At 33.1% G+C, this 22,011-nt stretch overlaps 1 pseudogene; it reads left to right on the top strand.

Moving 5' to 3' along the window:
* Positions 1-1,858: 1,858 nt before the first annotated feature.
* LOC127544749 (pleckstrin homology domain-containing family A member 3-like) overlaps positions 1,859-22,011 on the top strand; it is a 29,060-nt pseudogene continuing 8,907 nt past the window's right edge.

Here is a 22,011-nt window from a genome sequence, read left to right on the forward strand (position 1 = left end):
TTGAAGGAAGAAAATATATTTTTAGGACAGAGATGTCAGTGTTTGCCCCCAGCCCTATTAACAGTAATATATTGACTTCATTTTTTGTCAAGCATTTTCGTAATAGAAGCTTAACAATTTCCTTCCTTAGATTCATGCTTCTGAGGAAACTTGAAAGGTAAAAACTAGAGAGGCAAAGGGACAAATGATAAGACTTTTTTTTTCTGGTTAGGGCCACTCATCCATCCAAAAGGAATGCTAAGAGTGGGAAAGGGGAAACGAATGATACATTGTGGGGAACTGGGAGGAACAATGGTTGATTTCATCCTATGCATTTCCTTGTATCTCTAATTGTGGTGTAAGGGCTTGAAACAGTTATGGAAACATAGTACACAGTTACATAGTAGATTGTAACCTCCCTACTGCAGGACTGGGATACCCAACCTCAGTCCATTATTAGTTTTATCTCTCTATAACTAGTCATTCATATTCATAATTACACTCCCAAGATCAAAATTATTACAAATTTAGGCTTTTCAGTCTGTCTCCATCAAACTGCAAGCCTAACCTATTTTTGTGACACCAATGTTGCAAACTTTTTCACAAGTAATAGCTTCCTGCACTGGGAAGGTCTCATAAACTCAGAAATGAAGATAAAGGAAACACAAAAGATAGCAAGAAAATAGATTGAAGAGGAAATTACTTGGCCCATTGGTTGTCAGCCAGAATCTTTTGGCATCCTATATTTAGTACTATTAATTTATTGGTGATCCCTCTCACCTTGGTAGCTTATAGAATTTGATAAAAATGTATGTTTGGCAACATTTTTTGATGAATGTTGAACAGAAAAAAGCCAAGGATAAGTAATCTACTGAAATCTTACAGTTAGGTGGTCATTAATTATTTAGTATTCTTTGGGTGAAGTCATACAATGAATTTTAAGTCTTTCACACTAATACTGTTAAATTCACATCTCATTTTGTCTACAACAATATCATGAGGATGGTAAAAATGTCTTTCTGAAATCTAACCATACTTTGTAACATCATTTTCAAGATTTATAAATCCAATACTGATTATTAAAAAAATGTGAAGTTAAGTTACTTTATATTACAGGTTATGGTCTTCTTTATCAATCAAAATGGTGGAGACTTACTCCTGGCCAAAGGTTGTCTCTCTTGACTCTCCCAAGGCAAAATCATAATTTTTAATTGGAGTTATGGTCTATTTGTCTCCCACAACTATGGAATAGCCAATCTAGAAGTTTTTTCACGGCAAACCTCTCGATACACTTTGGGAAAGAGGAAATTGAGGTTAAGGGACTTGCTTAGGGTCACAAAATTAATTTCTGAGATTGAATTTGATACAAGTCCTCCTGATTCCAGAGCTTATGCTTTGATCACTGCATTACCTATCTGCCCCTTCAATTCGTTTCTAAGTTTATTTTTAAACTAAAATTATGAGAATTAAAAATTTTAAAAATATGAGAAAAATAGGGATACTACTTCTAATTCAAAATTGCAGCTTGGAAGGAAGTAGGGAAGGGAAGAGGGAAGCAGGAGAGGGAAGAAGGGGTCAGGGCAGCCAGGCTCACAGAACTCGGCAGCTGCCGTGGGCGCAAACTCAGGCTCAGGCTTTCCCACAGCCCACCAGCCTCTGCAAGCTGTCCAGTCACAACTGCCAGGGCCTGGGGCTGCGCTGACCTTCCCAGGGCCAGGATCCCCCTTGAGAGAACCGACTTTGATCGCTGCGGCTCTCGTTCTAGCTGAAGTAGCTGGCTGGGGGGAGGTTCAGTCGGAGCCAAAGCTGCGGCGCCCCAAGAGGAGGAGACCGAGCCCGGGGCTCCACGGAGAGGATGTGAAGCACAAGGCTGTGAAGGATGGAGGAGGTCTGGACCAATTATCTCACAAGTTGGCAATCTCCCGGGTTTGTTTTAGATAGAGACATTATCCTATTATGATTCACAGTACGATGTGTGCAAAGGGAGCAAAGGAGGCACGAAAATGAAATTAAAAGTCCATCCAACAGACAATGCAAGAAGGGAATTAATCATTTCAGGAGAGAAGAATTTATTTCTATATGAAAGATGTAGAGGCAGAGATAGCTGTTCTCTCTGAGCAGTATGAAAACTTATTTGACTGATGCTAGAATGAAAAAGGAAAAATAAGTGAAACCGATGAATCTCTGAAAACCAAAATGTCTGAACTTCACCTCTACTGTGACCTCTTAATGCAGCAAGTTCTTACGGTCCGAAAATTCGTCCATCATAATGACAGGTATTCATCCCCAGTGTAGAGAATATGAACAAAGCTTCTTCTCCACTTGGTGCCACATAAAACACATTCATCATCACACTGGAAGAATGCCATATTCAAACCAGGGATGTTACACTTGCCTCTCATCCAGATCTTTTAGTTTCTCCAGTATCACCTTCAAAGTTCTATGATGAAACCCTTCATCAGTCATCATGGTTCTCAAAGCTCAGAGTCACATTGTAGAAGAACCAGGGCCTTCACTTTATTAAATATGTCAGGAAGGAAAAAGAACCTACTCAGGTACAGAGTGCGTTGATATTCTTCCTGAAGACTCAAATATACCTCTTCTCTGTTTAAGAAATATTCTCGGGCAGCTCAGTGGTACAGTGGAGAGAATACCAGCCCTGAAGTCAGGAGGACCAAATAAATGAAATAAATAAATAAATAAAAGGATCAAAGCTTTTGACTGAAAATTAAAATTTTAGAAAACTTTTTATCCTTCACTATAAACTTGACAAAGTGAAGTCAGGAGGACCTGAGTTCAAATTTGGTGTCAGATACTTAACACTTCCTAGCTGTGTAACCTGGGCAAGTCACTTAACCCTAATTGCCTCAGCAAAAAAAAAAATATATATATATAATATATACATATTATATATATATATGTGTGTGTGTGTGTGTGTGTGTGTGTGTGTGTGTATGTATGTATGTAACCAACTGATCACATACTCCTGCTGGACAGTGATCATATTGTCTTGAAGAAAAAATGCCTTGAATAAAAAAGAACAATTACTATTTTAACATATCTTTATAGCCTTAATGTTAATTTTTATTAGACCTACACATGCAAGTTTCCACAATCCAACAAGAATGTCCTTAAAACATATAAATTTAAAAGAGCAGATACCAGACGCAGTCCAAATGACATGGCATTTCAAATATTTTTAAGTATTTTTTAAAGACTGTTTTGTCTTCCAGATGTAGGTATGGCACTGCTGAATTGTTGATATGAAGTTATTTTCATTATTTCTTGCTGAATTAAAAAGAGAAGGTAATATCCTTATTCATTACCAATGAAATTTAAGATGTACATTGTTATTTGTATTGTACCAGAAAAAGAGATAAATGGTGTAGTGAGTTTGCTCATTTTAAGACAGAAAAATAAAATCATTTTTGTATGTGTGGAAAAAAAATTTTCAGGTTGTGCCATTGAAGAGATAATTGCATTAAGATCAGAGTAATCTTTGAATCATCTTTTTAAAATTGTAATTCATGAGCTTTATGGTTTTTACTTTCAATAGTAAGATAGCTAATACAAATAGCCCCCAAAAGAGAGTGGACTAAAATGGCACAGCAAGAACAAGAGCATAAAAACATTATCATATAAACATGAAGTTTACTATCTTGACAATATACATAACATCAATGGAACAAGTGGATACAAGGATAGCATATGGTAGTAGAAATGCATAAATACACATATAACTCATTGGCCAAGGAATTCACATTTATGTCCTTGAAGGTTCCAATGTGTCCTCTCTCCTAGTAATGTTCTCATTTTTCACCTTCCAGACTCAGTGTCTCTGCTAGCCAAGCCAGGATTCCTATCTGTTTCTTTCTGTAGCTTCACCCCTAAATTCCAAGATTCCTGACTACCAGAATTTTCCACAAAAGAAGCCTACTCCTTAGGCCAAACCTCTTATGGGAGAGTTCTTTACTTCAAGGAATAATTGCTGATGGGGTATTTAGATGAGAGTAAGTTTTCTCTTTTATTCTCTTTTTATGTACTCTATTAGAAATGAAAAAGTGATCAAGAACTCAGATCTTACTGAGTTTTCTTCATTGCAAGACTAATTTCTTATAGCTTTTGGGGAGTAACTTTTTTCATAAGTGCTAAAGGAGCAACACTGTTACAAAATATTAAGGGGCCACTCACAGTTAAAACATCCTTTTAAAACTATGAATAGATCACTTTAAAGATGTGAGCCAGTGAAGATGTGTCCTTTACAAAGTTAAAAGCATCTACTAGAAATCTGAAACGGATCCACCCTTTACAAGATGCAAATTAGACTTCTTTAACGCCTCTTTTTTTTTTTTTTTTCTATTACCAGATCAAGGAAACTGAGGGGAACTTAATTAACTAGAGATTTTCAAATAAATTTTTCCTGTTCCACACCCCAACCCAATTAAACAGGTTGCATTTGATAATTTGTAAATTCCATTTCAGTTTTAATAATCTATAATTTTAAAATGTACATTGAACTTCTGTTATCTGCAAAATATTTCACATTGCTTTGTGTGAGATAAATAGGTGGAGTTATATACATATAATATAGGAATATAAGATTTAAAACTTTCAATAGACAATTATGATTATGAATGAAAAAGTCTTGCCATGAACATGCGTTTCCCTGAAAAGAGAATATACTTGCATACTCTTAACTACAGCAGTGAAAATTCACATGGCCTATTAGATTTTACCTAACTTTGAGAATGTATTCAGAAATTAAGTCCCTTTAGGGTTTATGATAAATAAGCAGGTCAGCAAAGAATTCTTCTTATTCCAAATTTCTCAATTATTTTCATTGTTGCCCATACATCATTATTTGGTAAAGAACCAGAAAAGGTGAAAGTTTAATGAGATAATCGTGAAGCATTTCGCTTTTCTAGAGTAAAACTAAGACAAATTCCTTCAGTTCAAACTAACCTATTTTACAGAGAAGGAGACTGAGACAGGCAGTAATCAAATGACTTGCTCATGATCACAACTAGTTAGTATTTGATTCAGGAATGTAGTCAGACCTAGTTGACTCTGAGAAGAGCCCTCTGCTGTCTGAATATGAGAAAAATGAGGTCTATACAGGTGAAGTGATTTTTTTCAAAATCAAATAGTAAATGTTAGTCAAAATTTTTCCTCTTGCCAACTAACTCAATCCAATACTCTTTACATTTACACTTTTTTTTGGTATACATAAATAAAATTCCCAACAACCTTCCATTACCTCATAAACACATTCCAAAGAAAATTTGTATGCATAGAAGAGATAAAAAAAAATAATGCATTTTCAAAATATAAGGCAGGGCTTCTTAAACTTTTTCCACTAGTGACGTCCTTTCTCCTGAGAAATTTTTACATAATCTTGGGTATATAGGTATATAAAATAGATATACAAATCAAACATTTACTGATAATAAATCATAATTGCATGACCTCCACATTCAGTTACAAGATCCCATATGGGATGGCAATCAATAGTTTAAGAAGCTTTGGTCTAAGGTACAGTGAAAAGAGACATAAATTTGGAAAGAGTAAGATTTCAGTATAAGTCTTGAAACTTCAGTAGAGTGTCCTTCAGCAAATTACTTAACCCCTTAATGCCTTGGGTTAACTCTTTAAAATGTCACAGGGATGTAACTTCACTATTGATCTCTAAAGTGTCATGGCCCCAGGGGGGCAATATCAGGTATTCCAAGTGATATGCCATTAAGTCAGTTGGAATTTTGGAATATTTTTGGAATATTTTTCATCCTCCCTATCATAGCCAAACACAGACTTCTCTACAAGAAAACTGCATCACTTCATTTTTTTATTACTCTCTCTATATAGCCTCTCTTTAACATTTCCCCAATCTGCATTCATCATTCCTCTCTTTGTCACTGTGGACCTCTCATGACTTTAATATAAATATTGCTCCCTCAAGGAGTTAGACCCTAGACAAAACCTAATGGCAGCTTTGCAACACCAAATCTCTGTCTCCCACTCAATAAACCCACATTTCTCCCCCATGGTTACAGAAGATATACATCAATAGGTAAATGTAACCTTAGACTATGACTAATAACTAATAGCCACATTCCTCTTCATTTTGTGTGGTAGAGTGAATTGCACAGGATAAATGTGACCCCATATCAAACTAACCCCGATTCCAGTGCTCTTCTTCATACTAGTCTCTTCATATTTCATCCTTCTACATACTAGATCAAATACTGAAGAAGGGGACAGCAGAAGATAAGAGGGAGATATAGTATCATATCTGCAATAAGCATGAGATTGTTCAGACCTTAGGAGAGAGTGGGAGTATAGAAGGGCCTGATGCTATGATCCATGGGTTCACTAAAAATTGGACATGACTGAATGACTGAAAACAACAACATAGATTGTATTACACATTTCATTTCCTTCAAAGTTACACCAATTCTGAATCTTCTTTCTTTCAAGTAGAGTGCCATCTTTTGAATCACCTAGGTGCAGGACTTTAGTGTCATTCTTAAGTCAACATCCCATCCCACATCCCACCATCCCACATAGCCACAATATCAGATCTTGCTATTTTCATCTCTACTCCATCTCCAGTAATTCCTCTACACTCACACAGATGCTTTACCTCAATGTTCAGCCCACAATGAAGGACTCAATAAATGTTGGTTGCCCCCCCCCTTAGTTCAGGATATCATAACCTAAACTATTATAACAGATTTTTATTTTTTCTCTACTTCAGGTCTCTCCCTACTCCAATACATCCTCAATACAGTTGCCAAAGTCATGTTTCTAAAGCTCAAGATAGTTCATATCAACATCTTCTTCAGTGTTGTCTTTAGAATTAAACATTATTTCATCTTTAATTTTTCTTTTTTTCCCACCCAAATTTCTTTTTATGTGTTATTCTTTCCTCCAAACAGAATGCAGCAAGTTCCCTGTAAGGAAGAGATTGCCTTTTTGTTTGTATTTATCTATTTTTCCAAAAATTAACACTATACCTGACACATAATAAATGTTCTATTTATCTGTGTCTATTGTAAATTATATTTTACATAACTTTTATAATATATGTATTAGAACAATAGTACTTTATATAACTTACAAGAAGAAAATATACAATGGTACATTTATATAACTTAAAAGAAAATATAATTGAGTATACTCATTTTGTGTAATTGATTACGTGTATATAGTCAAAGAAAGCATTTGGCAATGAGATCATGTCTGATTAAAAAAATAAAAAAGAAAACTCTTAAGAGCCTCCTATAAATAATTTTTCTAGTTTATCAGCTACCAAATAATTTTCTATTACACTCTCTAGTAATATATGATGCTTATCTGTCTACTGATCCCAAATGCCATGATATTCTTCTAGTTGATACTTTTGAGCAATTCACTGTGATAAAATTTCTTAAAAGAATAGTGGGAGAAGAGTATTACAGAAACTCAGAGTTCAAAAGGACTCAGGGTCCATCTAATTCAACACAGACCTGAATAAGAATTTCTTTGTACCATCTCCTTGTTTGATTCAGCTCACTCACTTTAAGAAATCTTTAATTGAAAATCTTTTAATACATCAAAGTAAATTTTCCTTATTTGCAATAGTACTGTTGGTATTTGTTCTGCTTCTCTGTGGCCAAGTAGTACAAGTCTTATTTAATTTCCATATGACTAAGTATATCAAATACTTGGAAACAGTTATTTTGCCCTGCTTAAATTTTCTCTTCTCCAGTACAAATATTCCTATTTCCTGGAATCAATCTTTGATTCCTTCAGTTCCTTCATTCCTAACCTTGGTTGTCCTTTTGCAAATGAAATCCAGTTTACCAGTTTACTAAAATATGATAATCAGAACTGAATATAGTGGGAGAATAAGGAAAGGGCTAATCATCAAGTAATTGACACTGATGTGAGCTTAGACATAAAACAGGGAATCAGACATGTGGATAGGCAGTGAAAGGCTCAGAAAAAGAAAATTCAATGCCATTTGTGAAGAATACTAAAAAGGCCAGTTTGGCTAAACTAGTAAGACTTTCAAAAGGAATAATTAATATCAAAGTCTAACAGGACAGATTAGAGCCAGGTTTTGAAGGACTTTACATTCCAGACAGGATTTTTTTATTTGATCCTAGAGGAAATAGGAAGTTAATGGAATTTATTGGGTTTTAAGTGACATGGTTAAATCTGTGTTTTAGGGGTACCATTTTGGCAGTTGTATAAAGCAGCAATTTTTACTCCCAGGATCTTTACATACTCAAGTTGTTTTGAACCAAAGATTTTTGTTTATGGGGGTTATATCTGATAACATTCAAAATATGTATTGATCTATTTTAAGGTAACAATAATAAAGCCATTGCATATTGACAAAATAACATTTTATGAAAAATATATTTGCCAAAACAAAAAAGTGAAGATAGTGGCATTTCTTTATTGCAATTCTCTTTAATGTTTGGGTTAATTGGAGAAAGTCAGGTTTTGCATTCCAGGCTGCTGTATTAGATTATTTGGTTTTAAGCATAAGGGGAAAAATTCTGGCTTCACACAGAGGAATACTTGATAAAGAAAAGATTATTTTAATAACTTTTGCAGGTAATTTTCAATATTCTTCTTTTGCTATTACACCAACATCAACAATTAGTAGTTTTTTGAAGGTAAGATAAAATTTGAAATCTAAAATTATATCAATAAATTCTTCATATCCTGCTACATTAAAAATCCATTGATTTATCTTGTAGTTTGAATGAATTTCTTATCCACACAGGCTTATGTAACATCATGTATTGGTCATTTGGAAAATATTGGTTTTCTATGTTATTGACACATTTCACTATGCAATATTAAAAATCACAGTTCCTAATATTATATTTAATTTCATAAAAAATATTGAAATAAGGGGCAGCTAGTTGGTGTAGTGGATAGAGCACCAGTCCTGAAGTCAGGAGAAGCTGAGTTCAAATCTGACTTCAGACACTTAACACTTCCTAGCTGTGTGTCCCTGGTCACACTCAATCCTAATTGCTTCAGCAAAAACAAAACAAAACAAAAAAACCACACATACAGAGAGAGAGAGAGAGAGAGAGAGAGAGAGAGAGAGAGAGAGAGAGAGAGAGAGACTCTGTTAAGTTTATTTTTGTATTTTATTTCTTTTGCTGAGGCATTTGGGGTTAAGTGACTTGCCCAGGATTGCACAGTTAGGAAGGGTTAAATGTCCTGACTTCACTCTGTCAAGTTTATAATGGACGATAAAAGTTTTCTAAAATTTTAATTTTCAGTCAAAAGCTTGACTTTCATTCATTGACAACAAAAACTCTCAGCTGCTTTCCCTAGTCATAAATATACTTGGCTCATTTTTTTTTGAAAAAGCATTTTCTAAGTGTCCAACTCTGAATATCTATAGTCTTTCAGATGTTCTTTCAAGTTTGAGGAAAAAGAGCAACTTGTTCAGCTTGGAACTCAGCTATACAAATGCTTTCTTTCAAGATAATCAATGTACTTCTTACTATAAACAAGAGACTTGAGGTACACGTACTTCCAATTTGCTTACCCAAAATAGCACAAAGAGATATGTATTCAAGGTCTCAGACTAAATTCAATTAGTATTTTACTTGCTGCATCATGGACAATATTAAATGAAACTGGCAAAAAAAATTGCTTCAAGTGTGTGGAAGTGAAGAATATACTGACTTCTGGTACAGTTGGTGCCATTGATTGGTTCTACAATATTAACAATTTTACCTACCATAACTTTTGCACCATCAGTGCAATATCAATAGAGTTCTGGGATAAACCATTAGGTTTACATTACATACATACATTGTGTGTATGTGTGTGTGTGTGCGTGTATAGACATACAAATATACATATATACCTAAACACATACATACATATGTGTATGTATATGTGTGTATATATATATACATATATATATATATACATGCATATAAATATAGATAAACACATACACATTCAATGCTTTGAGCATTTCAGTATCACTTGTGTTTGTGGCCAAGAATTCATATTAAATAGGATCTTCTCTGATAATTACTTGGCACTAATGCTGAATAATAAAAGCAAAAAAACAAGTCTAGCCATGTCTGTAGTTTCATCCCATTTATAAAACAAAAGTCCAATTATGCAGATGAGATATTAACTTAATCATCAAGTTTGCAGCTAAATCATTAATTCACAGATCACATAGTGTCTGGAAACCTCCATTGCACTTATGAAAGAATAAAAATCAAAAAGGTGATTTTTTAGTATTATTATAAAAATAGTTTTGTTCATGTGGTCTCCCTAAAAATATCTTGGGGACCAATAGGACTCCCTAGACCATATTTTGAAAACTATTAGTATAGAAGAGAAATTAAAAAACTGATGTTAAGAAGAATCAAGACTTTTATCTTCCTCACTATTGATATTATGTTTCTAGTTTTGAACACATCCTTCTCATTTTCTAAAAGCTTCAATACCTCTTATTACCTTCTAAGTAAAGTTCAAAGTCATCTGTCTGGCACTCGAGGCCTCTGCCTATCTGGTACTTTCTTACCTTTCAAGCCTGATTGCATATTGTGGCTCTCTCCTTGTATTACATTGTAGAAAAAAAAAAAAAAAGGTGTTACCAAAATATGTCCCCCACTTCCTTATATTCATGCTTTTCTTATACCTTTCCATTTATCTGGGATGTTCTGTCTTTTTTTTCATTTAATGAATTGGTATTATTCATTTTAAAGTCTCTCAAATGTCACTATGAGGAAATATTAAGTACAATACTAAAAAAAATTTTTATATATATATATATATACATATATATATATATATATATATATGTATATATATATATATACACACACACACACACTCACATATATTTGGTGTTCACAAATCAAGGAAATTATTAATCATGGATACACAAGCATGCATCTCACAAACTCTTCAGTCCTATAAACAAGCACAGTTTAACTGGGATGCATATCCCTATTGACATAGACCACAGAGCTCTGGGTCCCTGCCCTTATACCTGATTATTATTGCTGGCCCCATTTAAAAAGACAATTTCAATAAACTTTGAATGAAAAAAAAGCCACCTCCATGCAGAGAAAAAACCTATAGAGACTTAACGTGGATCAAAATATATTATTTTTACATTTATTCTTTTGGATCTGAAAAAAGCTACATTTGCCATTGTTGATCATCTTACAATCTTGCAGGTGTCAGAGGTTTGGACTGCATTTCTTATTCATCACAAAGGAACAGTGACTAGGAAAGTTTACTAATTTAGAAAAAGCCCCTTGTATTTCTTGCCTAAATGAAAATTACTAAACTTGTAACTGGGTACATAGGAAATCCCCATTACATAGGCAAGACAATTAGTGGTGAAATATGGAGGCACTTCAAGAGACAGAGGAGTAGAGTTCAAAGCCAAAGCTCAAAAATGCATCAGAAATTTTGGATAGTGTACCCTTGTGCCCCAAAAGCAGAGGAGGACTCTAAAAGTCACCAAATAGTGGGGGGGAAAGGAAAGAAAATAGAAAGAAAAGAGAGAAACAGAGGGAAACAAAAGAAAACAACCTTGACTATAGAAAACTAGTATAATGATAGGAAAGAACAAAATGACTACATACAAAAGCTCAACAAAGTGATATGAATGGGTCTCAAGCCCTAAGAGTCTTTTGGAAAAATTCATAAAGGATTTTAAAAGTCAAATAAGAGAGGTAGAAGAAAAATTGGGAAAAGAAATGAGACTTATGTAAGAAAGAGTCAACAACTTGGAAAATGAAGGACAAGAATTCGCTGAAGAAAACAGTTCCTTTAAAATTACAACTAAAAGTTTTAAAATGGAATTAATCAAATGGAAAAGAAGGTAAAAAAGCTATCTATAATCACATGAAAGAAATTCTCTAAATCACTATTGATTAGAGGAATACAAAACAACCCTGAGGTATGATTTCACACCTATCAGATTAGCTAAAATGACAGGAAAAGAGAATGCTTAATATTGGAGGGGATGTGGAAAAACTGGGATACTAATGCATTGTTGATATAGTTGTGAATTAATCCAGCCATTCTGGAAAACAATTTTGAATTATGCCCAAATATATATAAACATTCTTATTGTTTATTCTTAGATCCATAGTCTTAGCTCCAACAGTGACACTTAAAGGGTTTGTATCCCAAAAATATCATAAAAAAGGGGAAAGGACAAATATGCACAAAAATGTTTGTAGCAGCCCTTTTTGTAGTGACAAAAAATTAGAAAATGAGTAGATGTCAACCAATTGGGGAATAACTGAATTAATAGGGCATATGAATATAAAACATACTATTTATTACTTTATAAGAAATTATAAACAACCTAATTTCAGAAAAGCCTGGAAAGATTTACATTAACTGATGCTGAGTAAAATGAGCAGAACCAGGAAAACATTGTACACGGCAACAGCAAGATTGCGTGATGTTCAACAATGGTAAACTTTGCTTTTTTCAGTAATTCAGTGATCCAAGACAATTACAATAAACTCTGAATTGAAAAAGCCATTTATATGCAGAGGAAAAGCTATAGGCACTCAACATGGATTAAAGCATACTATTTTTAGTTTTTTTTTTTTTTTTTTGTTCTGTCTTTCTTGTGATAGTTCCCTTTCCCAAAATGACTGATATGGAAATATGTTTTAAAATGAATATATAATATATTAGATTGCTTGCTAGCATGGGAAGAGAGAAAAACATTTGAAACTCAAATTTTTTTCAATTAAAAAAATAAAATATGTAGGCATTCCCATCTGTTACTGTTAGCAGCAGGTCAATCCTCACAGTCACCTAAGTCTTCTTTCCTGATCCCTTGTTGTTAAGTTTTCCATCACACTGTACATGGCACTTTAGTTTTTTCCCTCTTAATATTCTTCTCATATAATATGACTAAGATACCTGAATACTATACTATATCCCTTGACCCCAATTTGATGGACACATCTCTTTTTTTCCCTCTTTTATTTTCCTGTGGTAGTTCAAATGTTGGAGTTCTTGTTCTTCTCAAAACATAGCCGGTTTAGCTTAGAGCCCTCCGAATATCTCCAAATCCAAAGGTTCTGTCCGTTAGCCTCTGCCTCTGCTTTCTTCAGCCTCCAGCCAGCACAAAGATGGAATGAATCTCTTGTCTCCTTCACTTGGGGCTCGGCCAGCTTTCTGGCGAGTCTTTCAGACCAGCTTGGTCTCAGTGGGGGAAGTACAGGAGCCCAGCCACCAACTACAGTGGTGTGAGATGAATAATTTACAATAGTACATAGCAATATAACACAGGCTAGTAGTAATGTAACAAATAACATGAATCATCCTGAAAATTTACAAATGTCCATAAGTCCTAGAAATAGTCCATAAGGAATCCATTGTCCATTAGTTCTTGTGCCAGCATGAACTGAAAGTACTGCAAAAAGTCTCCTTCACTTGTTTCTCTTTGTCTTCTTCATTACCTTCCTCTCTTGGCTGTCTTTGACGAGGAGTACCTTGTTTCAGGTTCTGGCCCAAAACATCTTCTTGTAAGATTAGATCAACTCTAATTAGTTAGCAGTTTGTAAAGATTCCAACATTTTCCTTTACATTTTCTTTTAAATTTTATTCTTAATTAAGGTATACTATTTATCTTAGAATATCCAGGAGGAAAACCTTCAACATTTAATAAGTAAAAATGTATTCTATGCATCATATGCAGTTCTCTAAGCTCTCCAAGTTGATACATATTAAAGAGCTCTACTTTACTGAGTCATTTTCTGTTCTTTTTTTAAATGTTTATTTTTTCCTAATAACATATAAAAACAATTTTAATATTCATTTTTTAAAATATTGAATTCCAAATTCTCTCTTCCCTACTTCCTTTCTTTACTCATTGAGAAGGTAAACAATTTGATAAAGTTATATATGTGGTCATGCAAAACACATTTATATATCTAATATTAAATCAAATCATAGACTTTTGTATTGCCACTATTAGTCAAAGCATAAAAACTTCTTAACTACGTCCTTTTTCCATTTAACAATAAATCCAACTTAAAGAACAATTTAAATAATACAGTTTTATTTTTTCAAAATACACCGAATAATTGAAACTAGTTTAACAAAGTTTTGTCTATTAGAGGTCTTTGGGGACACTACCTTCCGTGTAGAGAAAAGAAGGCTTCACAATTAACAAAACAATTATAGGTAAATAAGTATATTCATTATTCCTGAAAGCTTGAGGGCACTTGAAATAAGTTTATTTTCTTAATTAGTTTAAATATTCCATTATTAATTTATTTAGCAAATTAATTTACTTTCCTTTTAAAAAAAAATTTACTTTGGAGCCTCTTTTAAAAATAGATAATACAGAAGCTATATAGTCAGCCAAATGGCTTATCAGAGCAAAAATCAGAATAAGTCAAGACCAAGAATTATTATTATAATGAGAAGGATGAGGCTTACAACTAAAGCAATATAACCTTGAGCTATTTAAACAAACAACTAATAACCAAAAATAGAACCCAGAAATATCATTGACATTTATGATAATTTTATTCAAAAGTTTCACTAATATGTTAAGTGCTATATTAAAGGAATCACATGTATGCTGGCAACCAAACTATCTTCACAGTGTTATGCTTCTTTACTCTATTTGTCATCTCTTATCCAGTCATCTCAAGTTCAAATGACCTCTGGTTTTAATCAGTGAATATCTACCATTTCCAGACTGAACCCATACAAACCATTTCATCCTAAATTAGTTTCATTCCATTCTGCTGTATATATACCCCCTCTCCACTTTTGTATTCTACCTCGGGACAGAAGTATAAAATCAGTACTATCAAAATACTCTTCTCTGGCTAGCATTGCCCAATTTATGTGTTTCCCCCAGTAATAATAATTAAGCATTTTTATATGTGTCAAGCATAGCTAGATATTTTATAGTTATATATATTTTATTTTTATATATTTTATAGTTTGATCCTCACAACAACCATGAAAATTAAATGCTAATTTTATCCTTATTTTTTGAGAGAGAAAACTGAGACAAATAGAGGGACTTGCTGAGAGTCATACAAATAGTAAGTATTTGAGGCTGGATTTGAATTTAGGACTTCCTGACCCTAGGCCCATTGCTCTATTGACTCCACTAATGATCTCTTAATAATAAAGGGGTCAGGGACTCAACAGAAGAGGAAAATGTATAATTGAATTGTGGACTTAATCCACCAGTAGTATAAACTAATTGTGGGCAAGGACTGTCTTGCTTTCTTATATTTGTAACTAGAACTAGAAGTCATAGAACTTGGCAGTAAACTCTCAAATTCCTTTTTCTTTCATTCATTCAAAAAAATCACAGAAAGCTATTAATTTAGCAAATATTTGAAATACTAGAGGTTTTCTGGAAAGGGGAAGGAGGGAAGTATCCAAGGCAATAACTTGTTAGACTATGAAAAATACTCAAGAAAAGATGATGATTACAAATAATTTGGTTCTTAAAATTGAAAGAGTTGCAGGAAATTCCAACTCAAAGAAAGCTTCATAAGTTATTTAACGAAGCAAAGTGTGAGTTAATAAATGAGTGAATGAATTAATTAATGTTATGAAGTATTTACTATGTATTAGGCAATGTGTTTAATGATGAGTAGGAATGCAAATTCAAGGGATCAAAATAGTCTCATCCGTCATAGAAATTACATTATAATAGGGGAAGGCATCCTACCAGGAGAAATGGTGGCTAGAGAGCAGTGGTTTGAATAGAGATATCCAAGGCAATAGTGACAGGAATCAAAAGGCAATTAATTAATGACAAATCGTTTCCAAGAATGGGAGTATTATCTAATCATATTTTCTTAGAATTAGAGTTAGAAAGCGTGAGGGCCTGAATGTGATAGCATGCAAGGGAGATAGTTATTCCAAGAAGTGCCATGGTGAGTCTCAGAATATGTAAGAAAAGGTGAATTTTAATCAATGAGCAGCAAAGTTCCTAGATGAGATAGTATGACATGGAGTTGGTCATGTAAGAAATTGGTGTAGCAATTGATTGAGTCTTAGAAAGAGTACAAGAAGATTAGAAAGTTAGGAAGAGGTTAAATAATTAAAAAAAATTTTAAAGCAAAAGTTTTTATATTTGCTCCTGAAGATAATAGGGAGCCATTGGAGGCAGTTGACTAAGGACTGACATTATCTAACCTGTCCTTTTCAGGGAAATCATCCAGCAGACTATTGTAATAGTTTAAGTGGGGATAGTATCAGAGGAAAGAAGAGTCCTATAGGAGAGATAATATGAAGGTAGAATTGATAGGATGCCATAACACATTGGATATGGGTTTGGAGCAGAGTATGAGGATTTAAGGACAATGTCTATGTTATAAGCCTGGGTGAAGGGGAAGATTATTATGAAATTAGGAAAATTATGAACACAGGAGCTTTTGGGAGAAGATAATTAATTTAGTTTTGTATATATTGAGTCTAAGATTTCTATGAGACATCTCATTTGAAATGTCTGGAAATATGAAAACAGAAGTCACCAGAGATATTAAAGCTGGAAAAATAAGTGTGAGAATCCTCTGCATAGAAATAATAATTTAACTATAGCAGCTGATGAGATCACTACGTGAAATGGTATAGAGTGCCCTGGAAGAAACCTTATGGAACATTCATGTTTAGTATTAGGGCTTGCTAAACTTAATTTGTATTGTTTGTGAGAGTAGATTTTAAAATTTTCAGAGTGAGCCTTGACATGTCAGAAATCAACAAACACCACAACTCAGGACTTGATTTATTATTTCATTGATTGCCTAGATTTAAGAAAGTGATGGAGAAAATATTAATAATATAAATTAAACCTAAAAGTGTGTCATGAGTGGATTTTGGGAAGGTAAGAACGGGTTTTTTTTAAAAATTTACCAGCACATCCCTGGTTTTTTAGGTGTGACTTAGATGAAAATCCAGCAAAAGAGAACAGACAAGAATGGTCAAGGAGAAATATCATGAGAAATTAATATCATGAAAAATAGTGATAAGAGAATATCAAGGATAAGAGTGTAATTATTATTGTAAAAAGCTACACAAAAAGGCTAAGCTTTGAGAAAAGGACACTTAAGTTAATAGTAATCTTTTGAACCTAGGAAACTAGAAATAGGGAAAAATGAAAAAGGAATTTTCTTCTTTTTGGAAGAAAAATAATTGACTTCTATTTGGGCATGTTGATTTTTAGATGTTTATGGGTTATTCTGTGTAAAATGTGTAATAGACCATTTTTAGTATTGGGAAATATAAACTGACTGATGATAAATACCTGGATCGTTAAGTATTCAGATAAATTGACTGATAATAAAAATCTGGGTCGTTAACTATTCAGATTAGACTATGTGCAATACTGTTGGCACACAACAATATAATCTAAATTAGATATTGATTTTTAAAAGAAAATATAACCTCATCCCCATTGATCTTCAATAAAATATGGAGTATAAAATCAGTAAAATAGTTTTCAGTTCTATAGACTTTATAAAACACCTGTCATATGGACAGAAATGTATTTGCTATAGGAAATAAAAAGATATTTAAGACAATTACTAAGATGTCTAAAAATACCATAAGGTATAAGTTCCAGTGATATGCCATTGCATATTAGAAACAAAAATGCAAGGTACATATGTTAAAAAAAATCATAGCATAAGATCAAGTGGACTCATTTCAATTCAAAGCAAATGCAATGCTTTGAATGTTAAGTGGTAACTGAACAGGTGATTTTTCTTTTTTAAAATTACTAATAGATGCTTAAAGGTTGTCCCTGACTTTTAATGTCACTAAAGATCTTAATTATAAATTCAGTGTCCTCAACCATTATAATTTTCTCATGCATATCATAAAATGATAATTATAGATTTGATAATTTTACAAATCATCAAAGAACTATCTATCAAATTCCTACTATGTGGCTCCACTAAGCACTATGCTAGAGACTTGGGATGCACATACAAAAATAAATCAGTTCCTACTGTAAAATAATTTATTTTCTACTGGGTGGATACATTGTTTACCCATAAGAAACCACAGAAGATATATAAAATAAATGCGCAGTGGTTTGGGAAAAAAGACAAGAGGATTGTTTTTTTCAATTTAAAATAAATTCTTACCAAAACATTTTAGTTCAAGTCCTAAATTTCTATTATTGCAGATAGATGTGGTCCTGGAATCAGGAAGATCTGAATTAAAATCTGGTTTCAGATTCTTACTATCTGTATGACTTAGGCTAAATCACTTTACCTTTATTTGCCTCAGTTTCTTCAACTGTAAAAATGTGATAAAAGGTTTTTGAAGATTAAATGAGATAATAATCGTAAAGCACTTAGCCCAGTACTGGCACATAGTAATTACTATATAAATGTTAAACATTATTATTATTAATGATTCATGAGCTACCTTTCAAAAAAGTAAATTCTGGAGTCATTTTGTCATTAGCAAAAATGAAGGGAGACAAAAGGTGATCTAGAATTTGTTGGTTTCTAGTGTATTCAGTTGCTCTCAGAGAAAAATTAACATGGAGGGAACAATATCCAATGTAAGGCCTCACAAAGGTTGGACTAGTTTTATTTGTGCTTTTTTCTTACAAGACATTTTTAAATTTCTTGATTGATTTAGTAAATGACTGCTTTATATAAAAAGCATTAGAAGAGAGTCAGAGGAAGAAATTGGAAGCAGACTGCATGGAACTTTAGATTATAAAGTGTTTTGAATTTCTACAGGTACTAGCATAGGTTCATCCATCAAAGAGTGCTTCAGGGACCATCATACTCTTAGCCTGCCAATAAGCTAGAAATGGAAGATATCTCTACAGGAAACATGGTGAGGAATCACCCATGCACTGACCCCTTTCCTTTTTATGACCTTATTAATGGTTATATACTAGATAGTCTTGTTGAACATAGTTTTTAAAAAATCCTCTGAGCATAGTAGATCTTTTGGAGTAAGTGGAGTAAAGAACTCCAACCTGGAGAAAAAACTATAATCTCTGACATAAAGAGGTAAGAACTTTATTAGAGAAGCTCTAATCAGCTTCTCAGGAGATTTATGATATGTCCCAAATTTTGTATTTCATTCAGAAAATTGATTCCAAACTTTGAAATATAATTATATAATTCCTTGTTTGAATGCTTGATTAGGAGACCTAATGTGAGACCTTGATTAGGAGACCTAATGACCTAGTCATGATTTCAGTGTTTTTTGAACAAAACTCTTAACTTCCCTGAGTCTGTTTCCTTTTTTGCAATGAAGGAAATGATGGGATTTGATGACTTCTAAGGATCCATTCAGCTGTTCATCTATGATCCTATGATCTAAGTTGTGGAGATAAGAACCTTAATGTAATAACCAATGAGTCATTTGATAAACCTACATAGTTAATATTGTTAATCCTGGAATAAACAATATGAGATAGAATTTGGGAGATTTTTAACAAAATGAAAGATGAGAACCATGGGAAAGCTAATCTAGGCTATTCTCATGTGTGTAAAGGTAAAGTACTCAGAGACTTGGGAAATGGAGCAATTTGATCTTTGAGCCCTTAGCCAGTGACATACTCCAAGGCTATATTCTATATAGCAATTCAACTGCTATCCCCGTATCTTCCTATCTCTAATGACCAGTCAAAAGTGGTGATTCTCTGAAGAGAATCTATGAATGTTAGACATGCTTTTACACCTCAAAACATTTATGAAGTCATAGACGGATTCTACCAGTTCAGTATGTAACTTCAAAATCTAGGTAGATGATTTTCAGGAAATGTTATGGTCAAAACTTCATAGCTAATGGCAAAAGCTTCTGGTGATAAGTCTCTTCACACTTAGATAATCTGGGCTTCAGATGATTTATATACAATTCATCACTTAGTTTATACTTAAAGCTTTTGTTGCTTGATTGGATCTGCCTAAGCTTTTGCTCCATTGCTATAGTCTTTGAAAATTCATGGTCACTCATGTCAAGATTAAGCATTGGAGTAATGCATTAATAGAAAAGGCTGGAATGTAATATTCATATATTACTTTGCTGAGATGAGGTCAAGTCACCCATCAAATCTTCTGCTACCATTTTATAGCAGAAGCAACAAACTGATTGGATTAAAATCTCCAGTTTCTATTCATTTGCCTGTTTATTTAGGTGAAAAATGAACATTTATCAGAATTGGTGATTTATAATAACTAGAGCATCATACATCATTGAATCAGGATGACTAATCACACATGAGTGATAATGAAATTTCTTGTTTTCTATTTTTTCTATTATTTATTTTCTATTACAGGAACAACATGTTTTTATTATTCTTTGCAAATATTGTTGTGTATATGTTTTTTTTAACAAATTAAGATTTATGGAAACTGTATCAGAAGCATTTTTTTCAACAACATAGAATCATACTATGTCTCTGTGTTACATTTTGATAATTCTTGCAATGTTTTATTTTTTCATTATTATTTTACCTGTTATGGTGATCTGTGGTGAGAAATCTTTTATGTTTCTGTTGTAATTGTTTTGGAGAGCTATACATCATGTTTATATAGGCAAAAAATTAAATTAATAAATGTGCATGTGTGTTCTGACTATTCTACTGACTGACCATTCCCCCTCAACCCCCCCCAGGACTTTCCCTCTCAAGACACAATATTAAAATTAAGCCAACTAATAATTCTACAATAGCCTCTAAATATTCAAGTGAAAGAGTCAATCCATCCCAACTCACAGTAATAACCACCCTGATCAGTCAGTAGCCACCAATACTGAGTCAAAACTCTCCACCCGCAAAAATATAAAAACTTGATTTACTGAAGGTTAAGATGATGGTTAACATTTTTAGCAAGAAAATATTTAATTAAAGTATGTACATTTTTAGACTTAATATTAGTTCAGTTAATAGCCTACAATATAGTATAAATGTAATTTTTATATGCACTGGGAAACCCCAAAATTTGTGTGACTTGCTTTATTGCACTATTTCCTCTATTGTGGTGTTCTAGAATTGAACTCAGAGAAACAAGAAATTCATTAGATATTTTCTAATATCTTTACTTCAGGATTTTCTGTGACTTTAATGCTAGGGGAAAGAATTATTTCAGACAAACTGCTTTGGAGCACTTAGATATTTCTAGAGAAGAAGCAAATAGAGCTTACAAATAGTCAAAGTCATAGGGTTTTTTCAGCATGTTGACAGCTTAACTTGAAAGATCCAGGAACATGAAGAAAGAACAAACAAAGAAGGAACAAGAATCCAATCAGGTCACAATAACTAGGGAGACAAGAATGCAATCAAATCTCCAAAAGAGTCAAGATACATCCACATATTAGCTACTTCAACAATGTAGACAAAGAGGAAATTAAATTTGATTCAGCATTCCCACAAGTCTGTTGATAGTCTTTTCTCTCAGAAGAGTATAATAGAAATGATAGTTAATGTGTTTTTGGATTTATATAGGTTCATATGAATCTTTTGAATACTTAATTTCCCTAAGAATCTACAAGGTGTCCCAAAAGTCATAGTGCCATTTTAAAACGTTACATTTTGAAAAGTTATTAGAGTTTAAATAAATCATTGAGTTTTAAATAATCTATTGAAGCTTTGAGTAGCACTAAAATTTTGGAGCATCCTGTTATAAATCAGTCAACTTCCATTTCTTAAATATTATATGCCAGGTAGCATGCCAAATACTAGAGACACAAAGAAAGGCAAACAAATAAAAAATGTTTCCACTTTCTAGAAACTTGTAGTCTAATGGATGAAACCATGCATGGGCAACTATGTACAAAGTACATACAGTATAAAATGGAAATAATCAACAACAGAACAGTACTAGAATTAAAGGGTATTGGGGAAAATATCTTGTAGAAAGCAAGACTTTAACTGATACTTGAAGCAAGCCAGGCAGTGAAAATGAACAAGAAAAGAATTCTCAAAATGAAAGAAAGTCAGTAAAAACGCTTGGAATTAAGAGATGGATTGTCTTGTGTGAGAAATAGCAGGGAGGACTA

This window comes from Antechinus flavipes, chromosome 1 (assembly GCF_016432865.1).
Source record: "Antechinus flavipes isolate AdamAnt ecotype Samford, QLD, Australia chromosome 1, AdamAnt_v2, whole genome shotgun sequence".
Lineage (NCBI taxonomy): Eukaryota > Metazoa > Chordata > Mammalia > Dasyuromorphia > Dasyuridae > Antechinus > Antechinus flavipes.